Consider the following 9,473-nt stretch of genomic DNA (forward strand, 5'->3'; position numbering starts at 1 on the left):
AAATTGTATCCCAGGCTTGTACAACCATCACAAGAACACCTGACCACAAAACAGAGACAGAGCCACTAAACACATGAAAAGATGCTCAATATCACTAGTCATTAGGGAAATACAAATCAAAACCATGATGAGATACTACTTCATACTCATTAGAGTAGCTATCATAAAACAAAATAACAAGTGTTGGTGAGGATGTGGAGAAACTGGAACCCTTGTGCTCTGCTGTGGGAATGTAGAATGGGGCAGCTGATATGGAAAACGGGATGGTAGTTTCTCAAAAAATTAAACATAGAATCAAATACAATTCATCTGAACCCCTGGCCCAGGCCTTGGAAGTCAGGCCATACAGGGGATCGAAGCCCTTTGTCTTGGGTTAAATGGAGGTTGCTAGGTGGAGGGTATGAAGAGAAAATGCAATATAAAGTGCATGCTTTCTACAAACAGTAGTGGTTCTCCTGTCCAGCTTACTGCCACTGGACAGCCTCTGTATGTGAGTCCTCAATAAATATAACCCAGCCATTCCATTTCTGGATATACATCTAAAAGAATAGAAAGCAAGCACTCAAACAGATATTTGTACACCGACAGCAGCATTATTCACAACAGCCAAAAGGTGAGCAGAAAAACAAAATGTGGCATATATACACAGTGGAATATTACTTGGCCCTAAAAAGGCAGGAAATTCTAATACAAGCTACAACATGGATGAACCTTGAAAACATGTTAACTGAAAGAAGCCAGGCACAAAAATACAAATATTTTATGATTCCACTTATATGAGGCACCTACAATAGGCATATTCACACAGATGGAAAATAGAGTAGTGGTTGTCAGGTGCTAAGGAGAGAGTGAAATGGGGAGTTACTGTTTAATGGGTACAGAGTTTCAGTTTCGGAAGATGAAAATTCTTGAGATGGTTGGTGGTGATGGTTGCAAAACACTATGAATACAGTTAATACTACTGGTATTAACCACCATAAAAAAATTTTTAAAAACCACCATGGTGAAACCCTGTCTCTACTAAAAATACAAAAATTAGCTGAATGTGGTGGTGCACACCTGTAATCCCAGCTACTTGGGAGGCTGAGCCAGGAGAATTGCTTGAACCAGGGAGGCAGAGGTTGCAGCGAGCTGAAATGGCACCACTGCACTCCAGCCGGGGCAACAGAATGAGGCTTGTCTCAGGAAAACCCACCATACTGTTTTCCATATTGGCTGCACCATTTTACATTCCCGTAGCAATGCACAAAATGGTTAAAATGCTAAATTTTACATTACGTATATTCTTTTTTATTTTTATTTTTTTGAGATGGAGTCTCACCCTTGTTGCCCAGTCCAGAGTGCAGTGGTGCGATCTCGGCTCACTGCAACCTCCGCCTCCCAGGTTTAAGTGAATCTCCTGCCTCAATCTCCTGAGTAGCTGGGATTACAGGCACCCACCACCAAGCCCATCTGTTTTTTTAAATTTTTTTAGTACAGACAGGATTTCACCATGTTGGCCAAGGTAGTCTCAAACACTGACCTCAGGTGATCCACCTGCCTCGGCCTCCCAAAGTGCTTACAGGGGTGAGCCACCATGCCTGGCCACATTATACATATTCTCCCAATTTTTAAAAAGCACAACAAGAACAAAAATGTTAAAAAATAAAAAGAGAGGCCAAGTGCAGTGGTTCACGCCTGTAATCTCAGCTATTTGGGAGGCCAGGGTGGGTGGATCATCTGAGGTCAGGAGTTCGAGACTATCCTGGCCAACATGGTGAAACCCCGTCTCTATTAAAGATACAAAAATTAGCCAGGTTTGGTGGCAGGCACCTGTAGTCCCAGCTACTTAGGAGGCTGAGACAGGAGATTCACTTAAACCTAGGAGGTGGAGGTTGCAGTGAGCCGAGATCACGCCACTGCACTTTGACCTGGGCAACAAGAGTGAGACTCTGCCTCAAAAAAAGAAAGAAAAATAAATAAATAAATAACAAAAAGAGAAAGAAGCAGAACACCATGTGGCTCAGAGCAGTTTGGGCTCCAGCCTCACTTATGCTGGAGTCCTGGCTCTGCCATCCACCAGCTCTGTTAACCTGAGCTAGTTCATTTCTCCATGCCTTAGAGCCTTCGTTTCTAAAATAGGGCAGATAATGCTTACTCATAGAGTTTTATTCAACCATTCATCAAATACTTCCTTGTCATCAATCAACAATGTGGCAAATTAACATCACATGTCTCCTAATCTGATGCATTGAGAAGAACATATTTATATCGTATTCTTACTTTCTAAACAGTGTTTAATCAGAATCTAATCATGAAGAAACATCCCCAAAAAAACTCAAATTGAGGGACATTCTACAAAAAAGAAGAACTGGCTTGTACTATTTTTTAATGTCAATGTGAAGAAAGGCCAAGAAAAATGGAACTGTGCAGGCTTAAAGAAGACGGAGGTGGGAGCTGAGAGAAAGTGAGAGTGCAAATATGGCCAGGTGCTAACAACTGGTAACTATCAAGAAATGTAAAGGGTCTGAGATTGTATGATACCTTCAAGCTAACAACTTTAGCCAGCTGGCTGGCATGCTGGCTGACGCCTGTAATCCCAGGAGTTTGAGACCAGACTGGGCAACATGGGGAAACCCGTCTCTACAAAAAATACCAAAAATTAGCTGGGTGTGGTGGTAGGCACCTGTAGTCCCAGCTACTCCAGAAGCTGAGGTGGAAGGACAGCTTGAGCCCAGGAGACTGAGGTTGCGGTAAGCCAAGATTGCACCACTGCACTCCAGCCTGGGAGACAGAGTGAGACCCTGTCTAAAAAAAATTAAAAATTAAAAAAAAAAAAAAAAGTCAGCCTGCCATTGTTTTTTGTTTTGTTTTGTTTTGAGACAGAGTCTCGCTCTGTCACCCAAGCTGGAGTGCAGTGGCACAATCTTCGCTCACTGCAATCTCTGCCTTACGCCTCCCAGTTTCAAGCAATTCTCGTGCCTCAGCCTCCCAAATAGCTGGGATTACAGATGCACGCCACCACGCCTGACTAATTTTTGTATTTTTAGTAGAGACAGGGTTTCCCCATGTTGACCAGGCTGTTCTTGAACTCCTGACCTCAAGTGATCTGCCCACCTCAACCTCTCAAAGTGCTAGGATTACAGGCGTGAGCCACTGTGCCCAGCCCTGCCATAGGTTTTTGAATGCTGGCAGAAGACATGAGACTCCTGGGTCAGTGATTAAAGACTTTATTATTCATGGCACTGCAAGAAGCATGAGCTTCTGTTCATGTCAGTTGCTCTCGCTTCTCATGTCACATCAGAGTGATGGAAAATGGCCCAACTAAATACTGCGCATTCCATGTAGTTAGGTCACAAATGAGAAATCATGAGCCTAGGAAACCCTAATTTATTTATTTTTATTTATTTATTTATTTATTTATTTACTTATTTATTTATTTATTTTAATACAGGCTCTCATTCTGTTGCCCAGACTGGAGTGCAGTGGTGTGATCTTGGCTACTGCAGCCTCGACATCCTGGGCTCAAGCAATCCTCCTACCTCAGTCACCCAAGTAGCTGGGACTACAGGTGCATGCCACCACTCTGGGCTAATTTTTTTTGGTACTTTTTATAGAAATGAGGTTTCGCCATGTTGCTCAGACTGGTCTTGAACTCCTGGGCTCAAGCAATCCTCCTGCCTTGACCTCCCAAAGTGCTGGAATTACACGGTGTGCCACCATGCCTGACCAAGACCCTCAGTCTTTTATAATGAGTTTCGAGCAACCCTGAACACCTTTGAACCAGAAACAGACATTATACTTATTATTATTTTAGACAGGGTCTCACTCTGTTGCCCAGGCTGGAGTGCAGTGGCATGATCTCAGCTCACTGCAGCTGCTGCCTCCCAGGCTCAAGCCATCCTCCTACCTCAGCCTCCTGAGTAGCTGGGACCACAGGCATGTGCCACCACATTCGGCTAATTTTTGTATTTTTTTGTAGAGAGAGGGTTTTGCCATGTTGCCCAGGCTGGTCTTGAACTCCTGGGATCAAGTGATCCTCCTGCCTCAGCATCCCAAAATGCCAGGATTACAGACGTGAGTCGCCGGGCCCAGCTAAGACATTATACTTATGCTGAACAGTAAACAAACCTGTCCGTCATTCCAAACGGAGACACTGTTTTCTGAGGCTGTTCACTAGTGGAATAACCTTGAAAAGATAGTCCAGAAAAGTCTTGGAAAGGCTGACAGTGCCTCCACTTGTACAAAAACTGAGATGTATAGAAAAATGAGATATCCATGAAGAATTGTCTCCCAACAGTGAATCTAGGTGGGGGATACAGGGGAGTTCATTATACTATTCTTAGAAATATGATTAATTTTTTCAAACTAAAATGTTAAAAAATACATTTATGGAGCTTCTACTATGTGACTGTGACAGGCAGTGGGATTGCTACAAGGATTAAAAGAAATAATGTATGCAAAGCACTTACCACAGTGGCTGGTATGTAATAAGCACTCAATAAATGGCAGCTATTTAAAAACAGAAAGAAACCACGGTTTTCCCCCTTTCCTTCAGTAAAAACAGAACAAGTTAGAAAGTGTTCACCCCAGACATTAGGCAATGACAATTTTCCAGGGTAAATTAGGATGACTAACATCCTTGAATAACAGGCTTAAAAAAACACTCTAAGATCGGAAAATATGTTGGGTGGGCAAAGTATCACGTTAATGTTCAGGGATCTGACATATTACCTGAAATCAATACTGGATTTAAAAAAGCAACATCTGGCTGGGCATGGTGGCTCATGCCTGTAATCCCAACACTTCGAGAGGCTGAGGTGGGCAGTTTACTTGAACCCAGGAGTTCGAGACCAGCCTGGCAACATGGTGAAACTCTGTCTCTACAAAAAAAATACAAAAAATTAGCCAGGTGTGGTGGCATGCACCTGTAGTCCCAGCTACCCCAGAGGCTGAAGTGGGAGGATCACTTGAGCCCAGGAGGTCAAGGCTGCAGTGAGCCATGATGTCACCACTGCACTAGCATATCTAAAACAAACAAACAAGAAACAAAAATCTAAAACAAAAGCAAAACATTGTTTAAAAAAAAAAAAAAAAGAAAAACATCATTTCCAACCCAAGGGTGACACCAGCCAGGGAGTACAGGCTAGCTTCACGCTTATTTATAGCCTGAAGAGTTAGTTAGGTCTTTAGAGCCACTATCCATTTGAGTTTGGGAATTGACCTATCATTGAAAACTTTGATACTTTTGGCAAAATATGAAGTATTATCGATATATACAGGATTTGTCCCATATCAGTCAGAATCCCATAAGAGAAACAGAAACTACTCTATTAATTAAAAACATGGAATTTAACACAGAGAATTAGCAAGTAACGGAAGAGCTGAGACCCCAAAGACAGATGAACAGTAATAAGTAACCACCATTCCTAGGAAGAGACAGAATGATTAGAACTCAGGAGCCAAGGTCACCCATAGGAAACTGGAACCACAGTGGGTCTGGTCAGGGTAGGGAGAGCTGGAACCACCGAAGAAATGCAACCTATGTCAGAGAAAGGAACAAGGTGGGGAATATCGCGACATCTCCCTTCCTCCCACTTCCACCTCCCATTGGCTGAAGCCAACTAATAAAAAAGTCCAGTAACTGACCCCTCCCTACGTTCTCCAAATGTATTCTCTGGAGAAATTAAACTAGAGAGGTTCTGAAATGAAATACACCAGGTATAGAGATGGGTGGAGATGAGATTCAAGACTGAAAACAGGGTGATTAAATGAAAGTCCCTATATTGCGCTGGGAAACTCTCTGCTCTCTTCGTCTTCCTGTTCATTCCCAATGCTAGCGAATATATGCTCTAATCCGACATGAAGATGGACAGAGGCCTCATGCTGGTAGTTAGGGGTCGCCATCGCAAAGTCAGGTTCTTGGCCGATCACCCTACAAAAAAGCAGACTACCCAACAGAGACTCACACAGAGATTCTAATTAACCTTTCGATTTAGTCCACGGAGCTCAAATCCAAATGGATTGCCAAGCATAACCAGATGTTTGAGGAAAAGCACGTCCAACATGGAAGGAAGAGACCAAAACAAACAAAACATAAGACACTTTGCCCAAGCGGAAATCATAAGTAAATGCTAAACCCAGCGAAAGAATATATTGCATATGTGAATTCAGACAGGATGCTATGGAAAAGACACAATCCAGGCACAAGCAAAAGATTTTGTAAATTTAAACTGTGATGACTTTCTTACTTAGCATATAAACTTCTGTACCTGCACGTTCATCTTTAGGAACAAATTTTCAGCAAAGAGATTTTTTAAATGCTTCTTCTTTTTTCCTTTCCTTTTCTTTTTTCTTTGCTCCCTCCCATCCTCTCTCTTTATGTGGAGGTAAATCGTTGCATTTATGACTATACCTCTGAGAAGCAATGAAGTATTGTTTTTCTCAGGATTTTAAAAATATGATATGGATTTTATGTTTTTTAATACCAGTGTACTAATGCACAATCTTTTATTTGCCTTGGCAGTTTATATTTTCATTTACTATTTTAAAATTAAATGTTTTTTTAACAATTCTTGCCCTTAAAAAATTCTTTGCTGAAGAAATTTTACTTTATTCACATCAAAGTTCTATTATTTTATATTATATTTGATTGTACTTGTATAAATGGACCTTTATTTGAAGTGTCTTATAAATAGTGCTTCTAATTAATGGATAGAAATGTTAATTCATGTCTTTGTTTTAAAAAATCATGCAATGTGCAGAGGCAAAGAAGAAAAATAATTTCTTTTTAAGTTTTTACATATCATAAATTTTGTTGAAATAATTTTCCCTTAAATTATATCAACTATTGTAATTCCATCAAGTTGATATATATATTTTCTAGTATATGTTGCTACATAAAAATGCAAATATTTTATTTAAAATTTGATTTGATTTGGTAGAAATTTACTGGCATGTTGTACCTGCTATATAAAATATCTCAGAGAGTTAGAATGTTTGAGCATTTTCCTCATTTTGCATAGGCAGACTTGGGAAAGTTTTTATTATATAGTTGTTGACATACTAATAAATCTAATGTAAAGATATGTAGCAAAAACTGCTTTATTTGTATAAGTGTCTTTCTATCATCTCTTATACAATTTAAATCAAGTAGAAAAACTATTTTAATAATTTTAAACTAAAAATTTGTTAATAATTTAAAATATTTGTATTTTTATAAAAAGAAAGGAATTTCAGGACATATAGTAGTATCTTTTAAGATGTATTTATAAAGTATTTAAGTTTTGAGATTCTGTTAATTGCCTATTCCAAGATAAATTTTCTTTCTTTAAATTTAGATAAGCATTTTTAAAAATATTTTATGGCTATAAAGAAATTTTAAGTATTTTCTTTGCTCAGTTTAACACTGTTAGTTCTTATCAATAAAAATTATATGACTTTAAAAAATAACTAAAATGTTTAAATAAACAGGGAGATTAGTAGAGAAAGTTAAAGAAAATCTCTCAGAATAAGAACAAAAGAGTTCAACAATAGAAAAGATAAGAAAATCAGAGAATCAAATCCAGTGGTCCAAAATCCAAACCAATAAGAGCTCTAGAAAGAGAGAGCAGTAACATGGAAGTTAACAAGTAAATAATAGAAAAAAATTTCTTGAACTGAAATATATCAATCTTCAGATTCCAATGGTCCATCAAATATCTAGCACAATGAATAAAACCAGATCCACACCAAGTCTCATCAGAGACATTTCAGAATACTAGAAATAAGGAGATGTCAGAAGCTTCCAGAGAGAAGAAAAAAAGGCAATTTACAAAAGCACTGGGCTGGGCACGGTGGCTCATGCCTGTAATCCCAGCACTTTGCAGGGTGGAGGAAGGCAGATTGTGTGAGCCCAGGAGTTCGAGACCAGCCTGGACAACATGGTGAAACTCTGTCTCTACAAAAATTAGAAGAATTAACCAGCTCTGGTGGTGTGCACCTGTAGTGTCAGCTACTCAGGAGGCTGAGGTGGGAGGATTGCTTGAGCCTGGGGAGGTCAAGTCTGCAGTGAGCCATGATTGCACCACGGCACTCCAGCCTGGGCAACAAAGTGAGAGCTTGTCTTTAAAAAAACAAACAACAACAACAACAACAAAAAGAATTGGAGTAAGATTTCTGGCATCAGATTTCTTAATAGCATATGGCAAGCTAAGCAGGAAGAGCAATACCTTTAACAATTCCAAGGGAAAATGATTTCCACTCTAGAATTTAATATCCAGGGAAGAGATGATACACTCACTCAAATTAGGATAATCTGAGGAGGATTTGATAAAGGGCTATCCCAAAAAGTGGGAATAAAATACTGCCGAACTCAAAGGCTAGCAAGAGCAGAGCTGTTACCATCACTAGGCCCAAGAAAAGATGGGAAGTAGCATCTCCCAGGATTCAGAAGGAACAGACCATGAAAGAAGACTGTCTTGAGTGGAGGAGTGACTTTCAATAGAGAGCTGTGGTTAGCCAAGGAGGCCCTAAGGGAGTGATTGATGGAATAATTATCTTGTCCTCACTCTCCCTCTGCCCTAGAGATTGGCTGAACTCAAGCAGCCGCCAGAGGGCAAGATAACCAGATAACAGAGTTGCTAAAGCTCAGTCTCCTGGGAGGAGAAACCAGAGTGGAGAAGGGCAGAAAGTGGTTCTAGACAGGCAAAACAAAAATATCCAGCACACCAGCCAAACCACCAACCGCTTCTGAGTATGAAGGAAAAACATTTCAGAAATACAAAAGCTCACTTCTCATGTACCAAGAGCTTCAGCAGAATTAGTTAATATGGTAAAGAATACATGGAATCCAACCAAGGGGCTCGAACTAAGAAAGCAAGTGAAGGAACCTTCAGGACGACAACTGTATCTCTTGCCTAGACAGCAATTCGTCCAGATTTTAGAAGGAGGATGGAAGGTGAGAAAGCAAAGCTCCAAGTTGAAAAAATGAACTCACAGATGATCATATGCATTGAAGTGTTGGTAAAACTTGGTAGGGATTTGTAAAATATTTTGTAGTATTTGGAAAGAAATAGCAATGAATACATAGAAAACTAAAATGAGAAAAAAATTATTAATCCAAGTAAAACAAAAATTGTAGAAAGAATAATCATGTATAGAGAAAAACCCTGAAGAGCCATCCAGAGATTGATCCAAAAAATAATCGCTAGGAAAGACCCATCATTTGGATACTTGCCCCACTTTCGGAACTTATGGCTAGTGTTAGAAAGAAATAGCATCCAAAAGAATAGCAACCATCCTTCCAGCAACGTGTGTATGCTTACATAATCTTTAACCTGTTTCCTTCCGCTCCTCCCCAACACCAAGGGGATAAGAACCTGGCAGTATAAGAGAGCAGGGCATGAGGACATGGGCTTCCCCAGCCCCTTCACCCAGAGCCACAAGTTTAGCCTGTGCTGAGGAAAGAGGTTTGAATCAAATATGAGACTGAATTTTTTAAATGAACAGAAGTG

The sequence above is a fragment of the Macaca mulatta genome, chromosome 7 (genome assembly GCF_049350105.2).
Source record: "Macaca mulatta isolate MMU2019108-1 chromosome 7, T2T-MMU8v2.0, whole genome shotgun sequence".
Classification (NCBI taxonomy): Eukaryota; Metazoa; Chordata; class Mammalia; order Primates; family Cercopithecidae; genus Macaca; species Macaca mulatta.